Source organism: Delphinapterus leucas, chromosome 10 (assembly GCF_059928025.1).
Source record: "Delphinapterus leucas isolate spDelLeu-1000000601 "Yukka" chromosome 10, BTC_Dleu_Yukka2, whole genome shotgun sequence".
In the NCBI taxonomy this organism is placed as follows: domain Eukaryota; kingdom Metazoa; phylum Chordata; class Mammalia; order Artiodactyla; family Monodontidae; genus Delphinapterus; species Delphinapterus leucas.
In genome coordinates this window covers 21450234-21470044 of record NC_143138.1, presented here as the reverse complement: position 1 = coordinate 21470044, position 19811 = coordinate 21450234, and the positions used below count along the sequence as shown (strand labels likewise).

The window sequence follows — 19811 nt, the reverse complement described above, 5'->3', positions numbered from 1 at the left end:
CAACAGCCCTTGTGATCAACTGTCATCCCTGCACAGGACCATTCCCTTGTGTACCCCTTAGATTAGACCCCTTTGGAATTTACCAAAAGAACTTACTCTCTCTTTTGGTTTGAATTGATCAATCCCGCCTTAGTCTGGGAACCCCAAAGAACTCCACCCATGGACCCTAATAAAAACATGTGCCCCAGGTCCTATCGCTCTGTCTTGTCTATACTCTGCCTTGACCTCCCCCATGTGGCCCCTTGAAGTATGCAGTGTACTACTTCCTCCAGGACCTGTGAATAATAAACTTTTCTATTTCAATTTCTCTGTAGTCTGTTGTTGAAACTTGACTGACTCACCATCTGGCATCCTGTGCTCTACTTAACAACTGTTAATTTAACAAAGTCATAACAATGCATCTATATCTGAATCTATATTCTAGACACAGTCTTCTGTTAGGCATATGTAATACAAATACCTTCTCTAAGATTTGTCTTGTACTTGTTTACTGGTGGACAGTAGTTTCCAATGCTGAAGTCTAATATATAAATATATCTTTTGTGGTGACTGTTCTTTGTGCTCTGTTTTACAAATTCTTGCATACTCCAAAGTCATGAAGATATTATCCTAAGTTATCTTTCAGAAGCATTATTTCATGTTTAAATATACATTTCATCAGAGTTTGTGTACGTCGTGATTCATTTATTTCCATAATATCCAATTGAGCCACCAATTTATTGAATTTCAATTTATTGAAAAGAACGGTCTCTCCCTAGTGCACTGCAGGGTGGCCTTTGTTTTAAATCAAGTGACTGTATAAATGGGTCTGTTTAGGATGCATTCTTCTGTTCCATCAGTTTATTTATCCATTCCTGTGTTCCCCGCCCCCCTTCAGAAAGCTTTAATTCGTAAAGTCTGATGTACAGTCACAAACACATTACTTGGAGCTTCAGATCTTGTTGAAAGCAGCAATGTTGACACTCCTCACATGTCCCTGGAACTTGGGAATCTCCTCTTCCCGCAAGTCTGTCATCACTTTTTGTCATCTTCCTCCACACCTTTTATATGCATCCAGGGGCACCAATTTCGAGTTGCCTAGGCCAGCCAGTTCAGCTGGATGGAGCACACATGGCCCCCAGTTGTGCCAGGTCGGTATCATCATTCCAGAGTTTGATGTCTAGGAGGACGGAGGTCTTGAACATGGGATTTTTGATCTTGGCATTTGGCCTCAGAAGTTCTTTCTGCATTTAAATAGAAGGCAGGTGCCAGACAACCATAATCTCATTAACTCTCGATGAGCATTCTCAGTCCTGTGTCACTTAAACCTAGATTTCCCTCTGGGCCTTAAAGTAGCTTTGATACTTGGGCTGAAATGTTTTCTGATTAGAGCAGCCGGGACTAGAAGTGACGGAAACGGGGGAGGGTGCTGTAGTTGAGAAGAACTGGCAGAAGGGTCCCCGTGTAGTTCAGTTCCCAGTCCCAGAGCCCAGTAGTGGCCATCGCCGAACACACTCCAGAATTTAGAAGAAGCCGCAGCAACTTCCGCAGAATCTGAGGTCACCTGCTCAAGATCGCTAACCAGAGTGAGTTCTGCATCTTTCATGTTAAAGAAAGAAGGTGTGTAATATTCGATTCTAAGCAGTGACAACACGATTGTTGGGAATTCTAAAATACGTGACGAGATACAAAACGACACCAACTCCCCGTCGGGGAATCGAACCCCGGTCTCCCGCGTGACAGGCGGGGATACTTACCACTATACTAACGAGGAGAAAGCTAATCTTCGCCTCTTAAAGATACATAATAAATGTAAGTACTAGTGTTCGTGTTCTTTTAGCCGGCAGATTTTGTGTTCTACTATAGATTACCTTTGGCAAATTTGAGCCTGAACTCCCTCGGACTCGTCCGCGACCAACCAAGTGTCGCTCCAGCCCTTCTCTCAGCCCTCTTGCTCCACCCACCTCCGCCCCGGAGCTGAAACTGCAGGCCAGGCAGGACAGCCTGCTCTTTTGACAGTGATGGCGTCGGTTTCATTGACGATTTGTCGTACTAGATTTGCTAACAGCGAATCCAGGAGAGCAAAGCAGTTGAACCATTGATTCCCCGGAATCTCCCTGCTAACTGACCGAAGACTGGGCCAGGAAACAGGGCTCCTTTCCATTGCAGAAGAAAAACTACAAAGAGTTGTCTTGAAAATATAGGCTTCCAGGGGGTTTGGAGGGCAGGGAAACTCGAGGTGCTCCAGAGAACTGTGCGGAGGCTCCGCTGGCGGGAACATGATTAGGGCTCTACTTATTAAGACACCTTTAATTTTAATAAAAAGTAATGAAATAATAATAACTTCCGTTCCCCATAGCCGTGGAGTTTGGGCCTGGGCAAAGAACACAATAAGTTTAGTCAAGATCTTGCAAAGCTGTGGTTTCGTTTCAATTTTCTCTCGGCGGAGCAATTCCCAACTACTTTCACTTGGAAAAAGTGACTGCCGTAGTCGGCAGGATTCGAACCTGCGCGGGGAGACCCCAATGGATTTCTAGTCCATCGCCTTAACCACTCGGCCACGACTACACAACGTCCCCATCATTTTTTGTTTTTTTTTTAAATTATAGACAAGAAAGAATGGAAACCAAGGTGACCATTACTCAGCATACAAGAAAGTAGGTTTTGAGAGTTGAATACAAGCCTTCAGGTAAAATAAGGGTTTGATTTTTTTTTTTTTAATTTAAGTCCAACCTCTCATGCCTCCTACGCGATCGAGAGCGCTTGTGTGAGAGTCCTCACCGCATGATCATAGGTGTTTCAAGCAAACAAGTCAATTCAGTAAACTCTGAGCGAATGCCTGCCGGCCCTGGAGACCAGGCTGTGGTCTGACCTTGGGCTCTGGAGGGTCTGCAACTAGAACCAAACTTTGCTTACTCCGAGGTGGAGTCAGATCCTAACTTCCAACCCCCACTGAACACTTGCCTTTGAACAGCTCGTCTTCCAATAGTCCTGGATACTCATAAGCACACTGAAGAGAGAGTGGGAGATTAGATAGCTTGTGTGAAATCATCACTTTGACCTACTGGGAAACAGGGCAGAAACAGCTGGTGATTTACATGATTACAATGTCCACTGCAGCATTGTTTGTAATAGCAAAAATATGAAAGTAAAAATTTCAGTCAGGGTTCAATAAGACAAGCAGAACCACTGGGATGGATATATACATTTCATATATGTATGAGGTTTGTAGGGATTGGTAAAATAGTCTCTATATTGCTGAAGCTCGAAATCCACAGAGAATGTTGTCAAGAAGGGAAGATGAGCCCCATGCAATGGATTGATACCTGTGTCAGCTCTGGTTGCCCCTGACCTTGGTGGTGCAGGTGTCGAGCAGCAGCCAGAGCCCTTCATTTGGAGGTAAACACACACATTTGGTCCAGGAAAGGAGGAGGGTGAAGGAGGATCCAGGGGAAGGTGAGGCAGCTGCAGGCCCAAATGTTGCCACATGACAAGTCAGCAGATGAGTTAATGTGAGCTACAGAATGGCTTCGGCTTGACTTTCTCCCTCCAAATTTCCTACAAGAATATCTCTTGAGGACTATCCAACCAGAAACACACAGGAAAAGGAATTCTGGGGAATGTAGTTCAACCTGGCCAAGTTGATACAGAGATGAAGATAACGTTTTTGTACTTACTTATATATAATAACCAATAGCTTACCGTTTTAGTTACTGTAGATTTATAAGTAATTACATATGTCTTGATATATATTTGTGTAATTCCTCCAATTTTGCTATCTTCAATATTTTCTTGTTTTTTAATTTGCTCTACATTTCCAAATGTGTTTTTGAAACTGAGTTAACGTCCATAAAATACATATTTGGAGGCTGATTGGGATTTCATGGAATCTGTTGATCAATTTGGCAATAGTTGTCATTTTGACAAGATTGTGTCTTCCAGAAAAATAAACATAGTACTTTCCTCCATTTAATTCCCACAGCAATATTTTGTAGTTTTTAATATAGATTTCTTGCACATCTTCTGTTAGCTTTATTCCTAGACTTTTACATTTTTGCTGCAAATGGAATATTTGAATTTTAATTTCCACTTGTTATACACACATACATTTTGTATATGGTCTATAATGAAAAGAAGAAACACAGACAAATAATAGTTAAGCTTAGCTGAAATTGGGCATCTACATATTACTTCAAATGTGAAGTAGAGTGACTGAAGAAATAATTTAGTGAATAACTCTGTTACACAGTATCACGTTTTAATATTTTAACCACTAACATTTTGTTTTGTTTTTAAATTTTAATTTTTTAAATTGAAGTATAGATGCTGTACAATATTATATAGGTTACAGGCATACAATAGAGTGATTCACAATTTTTAAATGTTATACCCCACTTATAATAAAATATTGGCTATACTCCCCATGTTGTATGATATAGCTTTGTAGCTTATTTTATACCTAATAGTTTGTAATAAATACTAACATTTAAATAACATAATGGTAATAATTAATAGTTAAATTAAAATGTTGATTAAATTTTCAGGTTTATTTTTATAGTCTAGACAGGTGTTTCTTAATTATGAACTTTGATGGTGATGTCACAGAAAAGCTGATGTAAATGCACTTTTCATTTTCACCTGATACAAAACCATTAGACCCCAAAATTATTTTATTATATTCACACACTCCAACCATGCATAATACTACTGTGTAATACTTCCATCTTGTACCTATATCTTAAATATCAGTCATCATTAAAAATAATGTTTATTGCCTTGCTTGCTATAGAATTTTGCATACTATTCTTCCATCAGGTCTAATATTATATTTAATAGTTTCCTCATCACCTATGTTACACCTAATGTTCAAACTGTATTTGGGGTTTAATTTACATGAGTGTATTTTTATTATTGTTCTGTTTCTTTTCCTTTTCTAACTTATTTTGATATAATTTCAAATTTATGAAAAAATTGCAAGGGTTGTACAGAGATTTTTCATAAACCCTTTACCTAGATTCCCCAAATGTTAACAATTTATCATATGTGCTTTACTTTTCTTGATAGATATAGACAGATTTACATATGTATAACTTTTTTCTTAACTATTGAGTGAATTTTAGACAAGGTGTCCCTTTACCTTAAATACTTCATTATGTATTTTCTTAAAACATGGACCTTCTCCTTCCTAACCATGGAATAATTATAAAATCAGGGTTGAAACTCATGTAATCTACACACCTTGTTAATGTTTTGCCAATAGTGTGAATCCTTTATTTTAAGAAAAATACATTCTATTCAGCTAACATGTCTCTTTAGTCCTTTAATCTGGATCGAGTTCCTCAATCTTGCTTTGTTTTTCATTTCATTGACATTTTGAAAAATCAGGTCAGATATTTTGTAGAATGCCCCCTCACTTTGAATTCGTCTGTTGTTTTCTGAGAGTTAAAGTCAGATAATGCCTTTTCAACACGAATACCACACTAGTCAGGTTGTGTCCTCTGCATTTCATCATATAGAGAGGCACATGATGTTGAATGTCCTAATACTTGAAATACTAACTATGATCAACTGATTAAGGGGGTATCTGACAAGTTTCTCCCCTGTCAAGTTATGAGTTTCCTTTTGTGTTACTCATCACGTGATTTATTCTGCTCGCTTCTTTTTCATTACATTTAGTTGTCTTGAAAAGAATAAGTTAAAAGAAGAAACTTAACATTTGAGTGGAAGAACAAGAATAGGTTGTCAGAGCCACAAAATTCAGAAAGATCACTTAAATATCCTGTCTGGGAACCGAGCCCCTGTATTGCAGGTAACAAACCAGCGCACACACCACTATACTAAAAAAAAAAAGCACCTAGTGAAGAGTACCTCTTGTTTCACCTGTAACACAGGCTCCTGGGCTGGGTCATCTAGCGAGATAATGTTGGTTTGCTTGCTGGTGTGACGATTCTTACTAGAATCATAAATGGAATATCTCAGATTCGACTCCCTGCAAACGGAGCAGTGAGTCAGGATTTCATGAAGTGTACTTTTCTAAGCGAGATATATTTTGTGTGTGTTCTCTCAAATAGGGCGTAATTCCGTGGACAAGAAAATCTGAGGTGGGGGTTTGAGCATTTCGCTCAAAGAAAGGCTTGGGGTTGTTGTTGTAATCATCGCAGGACAGGAGCTCCGTGCGTTTTGAGTGATGTCCGGGCCGGAACGGGACAAGTTTAGTCTAGAAGCCTGCGTTATTGTGGTGAGAAACGGTTAGCGAGTTCCCTTCTGGGTAACTTCAAATTGTCAAACTGATCAGTTTAAGAGGTTAAGTATAAATTCAGGGAGGAAAAAAAGCTTACCGTAGTCGGCAGGATTCGAACCTGCGCGGGGAGACCCCAATGGATTTCTAGTCCATCGCCTTAACCACTCGGCCACAACTACATCTGCAGAGCGAAGGTGGAGTGACAGGAATCACGTGGCACGTACAAACACTCCTTGGTGAGCTGAGTGGAAACGCTGAGGTGAAACGAGAATTAGGAAGAGAGGCCAACCTCGGACATCCCCTGGAATCAGAACACCGGAATGAGATAGAGCCCTCACCGCGTGGGCATTAGCGTTACCAGCAAACTTCAAATAACACTCCGGGGCGCAGCCTCTGGGGAGCGTCTGCAATCCCCATGCACTGGCACCAAACCTAGCCCGTATCGAGGGAGAGTCAGGACCTAACCGTTTTCTAGTCCGGGATGTTCGGACTTCCAAGGGTCTGCTCCGGGATGAAGGCCGCTGTGCCAAGTGGGTTCCAGGCAGAAAATTGCTTCCGCTGATTTGTGTCCCAGGTGGACCGCGCGAAAAATGACGTGGAAAGCTGCCTTGGTATTCCCTCGTCACGATATTGCTAAGGCTTTAGGCTCATAATCTGGTTTGATTTTTGGCCCGCGCAGGGGCCATTTCTTTCTAAAGTTAACCAACGCAACAGGTTGTTGTGGGTTTTTTTTTGTTTTTCTCCTTATATTTCGACCTTAGTTTCTCAGTCACAATGTTTTCCCAAGTCCTGAAACTGATTTTTGTCTAGCCTGCTTAGGAGGTCTTAATCTAATTTTTAGAAGAAGGCGGACGAGGACAAGGGGGAAGACAAAGAAGGGGAGGAGGAGAAACCGAAGACAGAGGAAATCTGTCAAGCGGTCCAAACAGAAGAGGCGGAGGGAGCAGAGTGGTGAAGAGAAGAGTGCAGCGGCTCAGGGGATGAGGAGAGATTGTTTTCCACCGAAATAAAATCAACTCTAAGAAACCTCATGGTTTAATGGAAGGAAGGGAGTCTGCTCTGAGTATTAAGCCGAGTTTTGGGTAGAGAAGCCAGATTCCATATTTAGCTAAGCAGCCTATTATTTGAACTGTCTTTCCTTTCAAAATGAAAATCCCATAAACATTCTTCAAAACTCATGGCAAGTTATAACATAACTAATTGCAAATTTAAAGTAAAATATAAGTTGTGATACAGATGTTGCCATATTTAGTCATATCACAGCCCTTTTATTTGGTCTACACATTTTTAACAAGCCTATAACATTGTAGGTAAATTCCTTTGGGACTCTAGTTTGAAGGGAGTTAAACACTGAAGAAATGACAGAACGTTTCATGCTTTAAAAAAATCTGATCCTCCCCCCTCAAAAAAATTGACTGCAATCAAGATGAACTGAATTTAATCATTTTTTTCACTTACAATAAAATAAACAGAGATCCTTGTAAGTTTCAATCTTGTTTATTTTTCTCTCCATTAACATGTATGGATTGAAAAAAAAAAGAAAGATAGCCTGGCAGAATCGATTCAGATAAAAGAAGTGAATCTGAGTTCAGCTTCATGAAACAAAATCGTTCTACCCATTTTAGTCCCAAACTGGAAACAATCCAAAGTCCATCAGCAATAGAAAAGATAAATAATTGCTTTTTATACAAAGGAATAGTAGAGCAATGAGAATAAATGATTTCAACTGCACACAAATTGGGAGAATCTCACAACATATTATTGGAGTGATGCCAGACATAAAGGCATACATAGCTCATGATTTTATTTATATATAGTTCAAACCAGGCAAAACAAATCTTTGGTGTTAGAAATCAGAAAGGTGATTGTTGAAAGCAGAGAAAGGCCATGAGAGGGGCTGTTGGAGATGCTGGGAATGGTTCTGTTTCTCATTCTGGGTGCTGTCTACATAGGTGTGTTTACTTTGTGGAAATTTCTTGAGCCGTAAATTATGGTTTATATACTTTTCCACATTAATATTGTGTTATATGTCAAAAAATTACTTAAGAAACAAAGACTCTCAAGCTATTTTAAGCAAAAGGGGGAATTAATAAGAACACAGAAGCTTACAAAATTTTTGGCACAGAGGGATGAAGGGAGGTGCCAGCTCTAATTCACCCCTGCAGAAATTCCCAAAACAACCCTGAAGTAATAGTCTCCCAGAGAGGTTGCCATTGTCTACAATGAAGAAAATAGGAAATCAAAATGCTGCTGCTGAAATCGTTGATTTCAGGGGTCTATTGCCTGAACTGTAGTGCAGATATCTGTAGGCTTCTGCAACAGCAGTGTTCTCTCTAGGAAAGTTGCTCTCAAAATTTAGTATGAAAGCTATCTATCATGACAGAAAGCAAGTCAGCCAGGTCTTAATTTACAAAGGTGAGTGAGAGAAGACAGGGAGAGGCCAATGCCACCAAAGAGAGGTTTGATGTTACTCACAGTTTCCCTAGAAACAATTCTCTAGAAACTACTCAGGGCCCCAGGGGGAAGTACCTGGTGTTGGTCAGGAGGCAGAAAAGAGCAAGAGGAAGGCACAAGTTACAGACTTTACTGGGATTTCCATAGGAAAGGAAAGGCAAGTCAGAGTAAACAGTTTAGGATTAGATCATTTTAATAATCCGGGGAGTTTGGGGGTCATAGGGCCTGTCCCTAGTTATCTGGTACCTGGCCCTGGGCTTACTTAGGGCAGGAGAAATATTGGCTTGACATGTAAGAGCTAGATAAATGAGGTGGTAGCAGGAAATGTAAACAACTCTGGTGGTTAATTTGGACCTGTGGTTAATGGGTAACAAATAGACAAACACAGAACAGTCAGAAAGCAACTTACATTTCTAGGCAAGGTGCCAAATGTTGCTGCTGGTGTTGGTGTGGGGACCACACTTTGAGAATTCCATGTTCTGGAGTGTGCCATGCTCCTAGATGTGAATTAGCAAAACAACTGACACCCCTCACCTGTGTTCCTCTGCAGGAAATCCCAATTTTTCCATAACAATGCTTGTTAGCACAAAACAACTGAATTAGAAGGTGCCTTATTTCCACCTTAGAAAACTCCCAGAAAAAGCTTAAATCACACCTAGCTGCAAGGGAGCTAGGAAAATGTAGTGTTAACCTTCTAGCCTCTGTAGTACAGGAAGGTTCTCTTGGGAGAGATGGAAATAGATGATTACTGGCCATCTACTATACCCTGTACAGACACTGAAGCGGAAATGTTCTGTCAAAAATGGAGGTTCTTCCCAGAGAATTAAAAATAATGTGTCAGTATTGTGCTGAGAGGGAGCTGATTGACACTGTTCTTGAAAGAGGACCCCCACAGTGACCAGCTCTTATCAGCCATCATCAGAAGAGATACTACCCAGATTCCCACCATCTGATTTATTACCTATTGTCTTTTTTCTTACTGATTTTAAGGAGTTCTGTATACAGTCTAGACATAAATCTTTTGTCAGATGTACTTATTAAAAACATCTCCCACTCTGTGCCTTTTCACATTGTTAATGGTGTCTTTGGATGTACTGAAATTCTTAAGTTTAAAAAAGTATAATTTAACCTATCTTTTATGGTTATTGTTTTTGTGCTTATTATACAGGGAATCCTTGGCAACCCAAAGTTCATGAAGATAGTCTCCTGTTTTCCTCTGTAAATTTTATTATTTTACCTTGCACATTTAGGGTGTTAATTCATCTTGAATTGATTTAGGGAATAGTTTACAGAAGAGGCCAATGTCCACATTGTTTTCCTTTGTATATCCAGTTGACCCAGCACCATCTTTTGAAAAATCTATCATTTTCCCCTTTGAGTTGCAGTGACACTTTGTTATATGTATGTGGTTTTGTATCAGCATATCTATTTTGTTCCAATGATCTCTTTCTTTATCATTACGTCAATAGTATATTTTATTAATCACCATAGCTTTAGAATAAGTCTTGTTATGTGGTGGTAAAATTCCTCCAGATTTGTTCTTCCTTTGCAAGATTTCCTTTACTATTCTAGGTCCTTTCCACCTGCACATATATTTTAGAGAGAGTTTGTCAATTCTATCAGAAGTACTCTTTGAGCATTTTATTTCAAATACATTGAATCTGAGCCTTTCAATCAATGAATATGATGTATCTTTTCATTTATTTAGATATTACTAAAAATTCTCTGCACAGTGATTTGGAGTTTTTAATATAGCACTCTTGCACATTTTTATTACATTTATTATTGTATTTATTATTAGGATATTGGTAGTTTTCTTGCTATTGTAAATGACAAAACAGTTGTCTATTTTTGCCAGTATATATGAATATAATATATATTTGAATATGGGGTTTTGTATCTAGTAAATTTGCTATTTTTACTCATTAATTCTAATAGTTTGTATATCTGGGGGGATTTTCCGAGCACTTAATGATATCATCTGCAAATGATAACAGTCCTATTTCTTCATTTCCAATCTTAATATCTTTTAATTCTTTGTCTTATTTTATTTCATGGCCTAAGACCCCCAATACAATGTTGAATAGCAGTGGCGATAGTGGTCCTGATTGTCCTGGTCCCAGTAACTGGGAGAAAGTGTCAAATATTTACCATAATTAGGATGATAGATGTAGGATTTTGTATATATGCATCATGGGATTAAGAAATCTCCTTTCTATTCATAGACTGCTGGAAATTTTTAATGATTGGCATTGAATTTTTTCAAATGTTTTTCCTGTATCTACTAATATGATCTTTTGTTTCTTCTCTTACATTTTGTAATAAATTTAAAGTGATTGATTTTTATATATAAAACATATTTCATATTACTAAAACAAGCATTACCTTTTCACTTTGACTCTTCTCTCTATATATTACTGGATCTGATGGCTATTATTTTGTTTAATGGTTTTGCATCTAGAATGTTTAACACAAAGTTTGACCTGCACTTTCCTCTCTAGTAACATCCTTGTCAGATTTTAGTATGAAGATTTTGCCAGCCTCATAAAAAGAGTTGGGAATCAAGTTTTTAAGTTAAAATGAGGCTGTTAAAATGGGCACTAATTTAACCTGACTAGTATCCTTATAAGAAGAGGAAATTTGGGCACACAAAGAGATGCCAGGGATAAGCAAGCACAGAGGAAAGACCAGGTGAGGATACAGAGAGAAGGTCACTATCTGCAAGCCAAGGGAAGAGGCCTCAGGAGAAACCAAACCTGTGGACACCTTGATCTTGGACTTCCAGCCTCCAGAACTGTGAGAAAATTAATTTCTGTTGCTTAAGCCACTTGATCTGTGGTATTCTGTCATGGCAACCATAGTAAACTAATATAGAAGGTAATTATGATTTTTAAGTTATTTAATGAACTTCAGACTATTTAAACTTTTCATTTCTTCTTGTGTCTGCTTTGGTAAGTTGTGTTTATATAGAAACCTGTAATTTATCTTCTATTGTCAAAGTTATTCCCCAAAACTACTCATTTTATCCTCTGACTCTAATTTGATATCAGTAAGATCTTTAATGTTGTCCTCTTTTTATCCTTGTAATTTTTTCTTTGTTTCTTTAAAAAAAAATCAATTTGGGGTAGCAATTTTACTAACAAGCGAATTTTTGCTTTGTCTATTTTTCCTTTCTTTTTCAGTGATTACAGCTCTTATTATTTCTTTCCTTCTAACTTTTAGAGTTTAATTTTTTAAACTCTAAAACCTAGCTATATTTTTAACCTAGGTTCTTGAGATGAAAGCTTAGATCATTAAATTTCAATTTTCCCTCTTTTTAGTATATGAATCTGGAGCTAAATATTCGACTTTAAGCACTGTTTTGGCTTCATGTCACAAGTTGTGATATGTCTTATTTTCATTATCATTCAGTTAAAAATATTTTATAGTTTTAAAAAACTTATTTGACCCATGGGTTTATTTAGCACTGTATTACTTAATATTGCAACATTTAGGAATTTTCTATTTATCTATGCTATTGATATTGATTTTTATTTAGTTGTACTGTGCTCAGAGAACATATTCTGTGTGATCTCAATCTTCTGAAATTTGTTGACACCTGCATTATGCTTACCATTTGGTGATTTTGTTAAATGTTTCATGTATACCTCAAAAACAGAGATATTCTTCACTTGGGTATAGTATTAATCCTATTGCTTAACATTTTCTGACTAAACTTTTGTCTGTTTGTTGCAGTAGTTATTTCTATAGCAGTGTTAAAATATTCAACTATGATTATGGATTTTTGTATTTCTCCATTTAGCTCTGCCAATCTTTTGTTTTCTATACTTTGAAACAGTTATTATGTGCATATAAAATTGTTATATCCTTTTACTAAATTGACCCTGGAGGTTATGAAATAGCCTCATTATTTCTAGTAATGCTACTTTCTCGAGAGTCTACAAATACCACATTATTATCACTAAAATGGTTCTGGTGTGCCTTTTTTGGTTACTTGTTCTGATATGTCTTGTACATTCTTTTACTTTAATCCTCTTTTTTTTAAACAAATATATTAAACTGTGTGCCATATAAAGAACATGTAGTTCAGGGTAAATTTTTTGCAGTATGACAATCTTCGTTTTTTAATTGAAATAGTCTACTTACATTCAAGATAATATTTATTTAGTGAAGTTTATGTCTACCATCTTGCTCTTCTTTTAATTTTGCCAGTATGTTCTTGTTCTCTAATTTCTGCTTTCTTAACCCCTTTTAGATTGAAAGTATTTATATTATTTTACTTCTTCTCTTTGGATTGATTTTTACTTATATTTTTATTTTATTAAATTTACTTTTATTAGATTTACTCTTAAACAGTTGTTGTTTTTGATGCTATTGAAATGGAAACTTTAAATTTTTAATTTCCAATTGTTTGTTGTTGGTACGTATTAACACACTTGATATGTCGTATACTGACCATGAAACCAGCTACTATGTTAATTCACCTATTAATTCCAATTTTCAAATCTTTTATTTTTCTTTAACCCAAGAATACCTTTTATTATGTCTTGTAATGCACAGCTGCAAGTGAGGAATTCTCCTTACTTTTGTTTGAGTTAAACCATCCTTACTTTGCTTTAATTTTTCTCATTTTCTAAATTTAGGTGTAATTTGCATACTGAAGAGACCATAAATCTTAATTATACAGTTTGATGAATTTTTACTTATGCATATACTTGTGTAATAATCACCATGATCAAGATATAGAATATTTTCTATTCTCTGAAAGCGTTTCTGTAAGATTGATATTATTTATCTCTTATTTGTATAGAAGAATTCACAAGAGATTCTACCTAGGCCTGGAGGTTTATAGGAGTGACTTTTTAAATTATGGATTTAATTTTTTAATAGGCATAAGACAATTCAGATTTCCTATTGCTTTCTGTGTCCCTTGTGATATACTGTATTTTTCAAAGAATGCATCCATTTTATTAACTGCTTCATGTATATTGACATAAAGATGTTTATGATACCATTCTTGTTTTTAAAATATATCTAAAAAATTAAACAAATAAAATATATCTAGGATATATATGAATATCAGCTATTTCCTTCCTGTTGTGGTATTTTGTGTTTTAACTTACTCTTTTTTTTAATTAGTTATTCTTGTTTGGGATTTATCTATTTCATCAATTTTTTCAAAGAACCAACCTTTTACTTTGTTGATTTTCTCTGATGTATGTCTGCTTTCCATTTACTGATTTCTGCACTTATTTTAATAGTTCCTTCTACTTTTTGCATTTAAGTTCCCAGTTTTTTATAGCTTCTTGAGTTAGATCACTGATTTCCAACCTTTTCCTTGCTCTAATACTTGCAACTAAAGACAAAAATTTCCTTCTAAAAATAGCTTTAGCTACATTAGACAAATTATGATGTATCATACTTTCATTATCATTCAGCTCAAAGTATTTTAAAACTTCTATTGTGTTTTCTTCATTGATCCATGGATTATATAGACATGTATTGCTTTCTTTCCAAACATTCAGAGTTTTCTGGTAGTCTTTCTGCAATATACAAAGATCGAGCCTTTGTTATGGTCGGTCTATTTAGTTTTTCTTTACTCTGAAGACATAGCCCTTGCTCTTCTTGTTTGGTCCTTACAGCTGGGTTTGTTACTTACTGCTTAAGAGGTATGCTTCTGCAGTCTCAAATGATGGCTGATAGTGTTTATCGGGTTCCCTCCAACTGGGAGAGGTATGAACTTAGTTCTCCAGAACTAAGCAGCTGCTGAATCTCTACAGATCATTAGCCTTCCAGCTGCTCTTTCCTACAGAGTTTTGGAACATCTTCCTGTGTGTGTGCAATTTAGGAATTAGCCGATGCTGTAAGGAGAATTTATACATGGAAATTTGAGCTCCTTCTCTGTGGTTCCCTCATCATCTGAATTTTGACCCTCAGCTCCTATGGATTTTGGTAGCCAAACACTGACGAGTGTCTCCTCAGTCCAGGGCAACTGCTTCTTTCCACTTGGAGTCTATTCTAAAATGCTGCAAAATAGAACATGTCCCTCGAGGGCAAGCTCTTGTGCAACTCATATCATGTGTTTCCCTTCTCTCAAGGATGTGGTCCTTCAAGCACTGCCTGTGTTGATTGCTCATCCATGCCCTTATAGTTCTTATCTATGATCAATCATTTTTTCCTCTGTAAAAAATAAAAAAGAATATTTTGTCTATGATGAAAAGAATTAATAGAGACAAGTGAGATTCAATGTTAGTTGAAAAGGAATGGACTTTGATCACTCAACTGTGCAATAGAATTACTGAAGAAATAATCTAGTGTCTGGCAGTGCTGCATAATAATATTAACTTTTAAATTCGACTAAATTTGATAAAATGTTAAAAATTAATTCTAAATTAAAATTTCAAATTTATTCTTATATTTTGGAAGGATGTTCCTTCATTAAAAAGAAAAGCTGTTTGGCTTTGAACATGGTCCACAAAAATACTGATTTTAAGACTCATCCATTCAGCAGTTGGTCCAAAGTATGTATCATGTTTTGAGTGAACATCTAATTCTGAACTTATTCATTATTATAAAGGAACATAGAATAATTTGGATTATGGCCACACCTTCCCATCATACATGTTACTGCTGTTTTGAATTATAGTACCATCTTATTTTCATATCCCAAAATATAGTCATCATTGAACAATACTGTTTTAGGCATGCACTCTCTATTTAGCTCTTCTCATGGTTATGAATTTTCTTGCTCACTGTAGCAGTTTGCATCCCATTCCTTCATCAATTCTCAACTCTTATTCATTAATTTACTTCTTATCTCTTTTATATCTACGGTTCAAATTGCATATCTGTGCTTTTAAATGTCAATGAATATATTTTTCATTTATAGTTTTATTAGTCTTTTTTTTAACTTTTTATTTTAAAATAATTTAATTTTGAAATAATTTCAGAGTGACAGAAAAGTTACAAGAATACAGAGAATTCCTGGCTATCCCAGTCGCCAAATGTTAGCATATTTAGCAAATTACTGCATTTTCTTTTCCTTTTCTCTCTGTCATATACATGAGAGAAAAGTACACACACACATATATATGCTTTTAAAATATATACTCTTAAATGTGTATATATGCATGTATTTTAAAGTACATATGTACACATAATAGTATATATTTACATCACATCAAGATGTAATCTTCACTTGTCACCAAACCGGCTGTATCACTTGGTATTTGTGGAGAGGCCATCCTCTCTTCATGTTACTTCCTGAACCCCAGTCCTTGGTGGTTAACTAGAAGAGAGACAATGGCCAACGTGTAGCGTAGTTGAACTATGGTCTCCAGCATGACAGGTAGAGATATACACTACCGCACTAATGTGGAAAACACAGTATGCTACTCTGGAGGAATCTCCATACAGTTGCTCACTGTTGTCTTTATTACGTCACTGTGCAGGCTACGCTTCCTGCTATCAAGCATGCATTATGCGATTCAGCGTCCGAGCCGAATCTGTCGAAGTCTAGCCTTGAGTCCACTCCAGTCCGTCCCTCACTTCCCAGAACAGGCAGCACAGAGGGGCGGCCGGCGATGGCGCTTTGTGACAACCTTACGGTAAAAGACAAAAAGGAACCAGTGCACCGGTTCCTATCTATACTCACAGCCATGATCTGAATCTACTGAACACGGAGGTAGCTGCTAAACCCTACCAGGGGCATCCGTTGACTCCAGAAATAGTTTCAAGTTTCCAAGGCAGGAAGTGCACAGAGGCAAAGGAAAAAGAGGTTGCCTGCAAACCTATGTAGTCAGGTAATAAGCCTCGTATTCTGCTCGCTAAAGCTAACGTAGTCGGCAGGATTCGAACCTGCGCGGGGAAACCCCAATGGATTTCTAGTCCATCGCCTTAACCACTCGGCCACGACTACACGAGTAATGACACGTGCTGTTAAATCCTTAAATAGAAATTTCACTGGCTGATGTAAGGTAAGGGCAAAAAGGGAAGGAAGGATAAAAATGAGCTGGAGTGCAAGAAAACGCACTCTGCAAATTGGATAGAAACCCTCAGGTGAAGTGCAAGTTTGGCATGGAGGTCAACCTCGCTGGGTAACTGTGGGAGTCGAGAGCCCTAAAACGGGGTGTCCTCACCGCATCAGCAATAGGTTTTCCAGACAACTTGAGGCCTCTGTAATGTCCTCACCTGGAACCAAACTAACCTCCCAACGAAGTGGAATCAGACTGTCATCCTAGTTTTAGGCCTGATACGTGTAGCTTTTGTTTGGAACTTTCAGGCACTGAAGCTCCTTGAAGAGCTAGTGGCTAGTGGCTTTCAGAGAGGAACTTAGTTCGATGACTTGCGTCCTGAGTAAAGGGCGAGGGAAATGATGCAGAAAAGCCTCCTTGCATCCCCTTGCTCTGGTGTCCCCAAGTGGCGAGCCCACATCAATCCTAAGGGAACATCAATCCCATTGTGTTTGCACCGTGCTTTGCATTTCACAGTGTGTTTCCACGCTCTCGTCACGTTAAGAACAAAATTTATAGATGGTTCGTGAGTTCCTGTCGCCCCTGGAACCTGGCTACCTTCTAAAAGGAAGATCCTAGTTTGATTTTTGGCCAAGACAGGAGTTCATGTTCTCGAAATCTAACCAATGCAAATATGTTTCCTTTCCCCCTTCTTACTTTTCCATCTGAGTCAAAACTGCGGGTCACGTGTTTTCCTGAGCCTGTCCAGTGCAAACATTACTGTAATTGGCTTTTGTATACTTCTTGGTATTATTTACTAATGATTTAAGAAAAGAGGAAGACGATCACAAACAGAGAAACCACGTTGCCTAAACAGAGAAGTGAGGAAGAGGGACGAGAAGGGAGAGGGAGAAGGAGAGGTAGGGAAGAGAGTGAGACGAAGAGAGAGAGATGTAAGATGTCCAGTGGTTTTATGGGAGACGACCTGCTCTGACAGGATAGGCATGAAGCAGTTTTGATAGAAATTATGCTATAAAAGATTGCTGTCCATAATTTATACATATCACTTTATTTGATGTATAGATTTTTATCAAGCATATATATATATTTTTTTCCTGAAGTCATTTGGAACGCTAGTTTTGCCTGAAGTTACATACCAAAGAAAACCTTGTGCTTAAAAAAAATATGTGCAGGGGCTTCCCTGGTGGCGCAGTGGTTGGGACTCTGCCTGCTAGTGCAGGGGACACGGGTTCGAGCCCTGTTCCGGGCAGATCCCACATGCCGCGGAGGAACTGGGCCCATGCGCCACAACTACTGGTCCTGCGCTCTGGAGCCTGTGAGCCACAACTACTGAGCCTGAGTGCCACAACTATTGAAGCCTACGCAGCCTGGAGCCCGTGCTCTTCTGCAGCAACAGAGGCCACCCAATGAGAAGCCCGAGAACCGCAACGAAGAGTGGCCCCCCGCTCACCGCAACTAGAGAAAAGCCCGCGCGCAGAAACAAAGACTCAAGGCAGCCAAAAATAAAAATAAATAAAATTAAATATATATATATATGCAAAACAGAAAGTAATTAGTGATGCATTTGAACCAAAATTATTTATCAACAGGAGTTTGTTTTAGGGTAACAGGGAACAAGGACTGGACACAGCTGCAACTTTTACTGCACTGAAAAAAAGTTTAAACATATCAGAATAGATCTCAGTAAAGGAAGAGCCAGGGTTGAGTTGTAAGAAACACAAAGTAGTCTAGTTATTATTTTAGGCCGAAACTGGAAACAACACAAATGTCCATCTACAGTAGAAAAGACATATTGAGAGGTTTTCCCAATGTAATACCACACCACGAGAGTGAATGAATTACAAGTACACACAACCACATGGACTAAATCTCACTAACTAATATTGAGTGGAAAAAGCCAGACAAAAAACACATATTATAGTCCATTCCAACTTTTGAAAGTTCAAAAACAGGTGAAATTAATGTTCCTTGTACAGCAGAAATCAGCGTAATGATTACCCTTGGTAGGTAGTGACTGGGAGGTCCCACTACCCTTGGAAGGAGTTTCTGAGATTCTGATAATGATTTTGGTTCTCAAATTGGGTGCTGGGTACATGGGTGTGTTTGCTTTGTGTAAATGCATTGGATGGTTCGCTTTCATATGTTTTTTGTGTGTATCTGTTAAGCTGTGGTAAATATTTTTCTTTTAAAAAATTATTCATCAATATGATGCAATACTTTTGCTGCCATTAAAAGGCATTCAACGCATGAATATTTATTGATGACATACTAAGATATTCATTATGTATTTTTTGAGTAAAAAAATCTGGTTATTACCAAAATTATGGCCATTGTGCAAAAAGATACATTATTAAGGTAGGGTTGTATCTTAAATTATTAACCTATGCGTTTTCTGTGAATTTCCATCCTTTTCTGTTCTCTATTTGGTAACCTGAGTTAATTAAATGAGTTGATTCAAGTAAAGTACCTAGAGCTAGGAGCCAAGTAAAAACTCAAGAAACTTTGACTTTTATTCACTAGATTATACCTTATATGCAGAGAGTGTTTCTTATTAGTGTTCGGCACATAGTAGGTACTCAATATTTTGCATATACACTAAGGGAGTATCTATATGCTGCTTGCTATGGTTGCTTACTTTTTTTATGTGTACACCCAGTTGCTAAAACTACAAAGAGAAGTCACTGAGGACAGAAATTTTACATATATACGTTTTTTCAATACATATGTATTTCAATTTGTATCGAAAGCCTCGTTTGTATAAGGTGTAGCTGAAAATTTTCCAAACGATCAAACAATGGCTCCTTTTGCTTAACAGTTCTTTTCTCAATTTGTCTCTCTCCTCACATATTTTGCTATAAATAGCACACAGCAACCAGGATGCTGTACCCAACCCAACTGTAGAACACAATTCAGCCAAGTTCTGCCACTTTACAACAAGAATGAGTTTTCTTCCAGTTTCTAACTACACATCCCTCATTTCCTGCTGAGACCTTAAGAGAAGCACCTTTAACATTTACATATTTTTAAAATTAATACACTTTTTAAAAAGTTTTAGGTTTACAGAAAAAGTCCATATGCTCTCACCACTGCCCCTCCCCCTAGTTTTCCCTATTAACATTCTTGCATTAGTACGGTGCATTTGTTACAACTGATGAGCAAATATT

The 19811-nt window shown here is 37.6% G+C and overlaps 4 non-coding genes across 4 annotated transcripts; all 4 read right to left on the bottom strand.

Annotated features, from left to right (window-relative positions):
- Positions 1-1681: 1681 nt before the first annotated feature.
- TRNAD-GUC (transfer RNA aspartic acid (anticodon GUC)) lies at positions 1682-1753 on the bottom strand. Its single transcript has one exon. It is a non-coding gene; the product is annotated as a tRNA-Asp (tRNA).
- Positions 1754-2465: 712 nt separating this feature from the next.
- On the bottom strand, positions 2466-2547 carry TRNAS-AGA (transfer RNA serine (anticodon AGA)). Its single transcript has one exon. It is a non-coding gene; the product is annotated as a tRNA-Ser (tRNA).
- A 3770-nt stretch (positions 2548-6317) lies between these two features.
- TRNAS-AGA (transfer RNA serine (anticodon AGA)) lies at positions 6318-6399 on the bottom strand. The gene has a single exon. It is a non-coding gene; the product is annotated as a tRNA-Ser (tRNA).
- Positions 6400-16510: 10111 nt separating this feature from the next.
- Positions 16511-16592, bottom strand: TRNAS-AGA (transfer RNA serine (anticodon AGA)). The gene has a single exon. It is a non-coding gene; the product is annotated as a tRNA-Ser (tRNA).
- Between the last annotated feature and the right edge of the window lie 3219 nt (positions 16593-19811).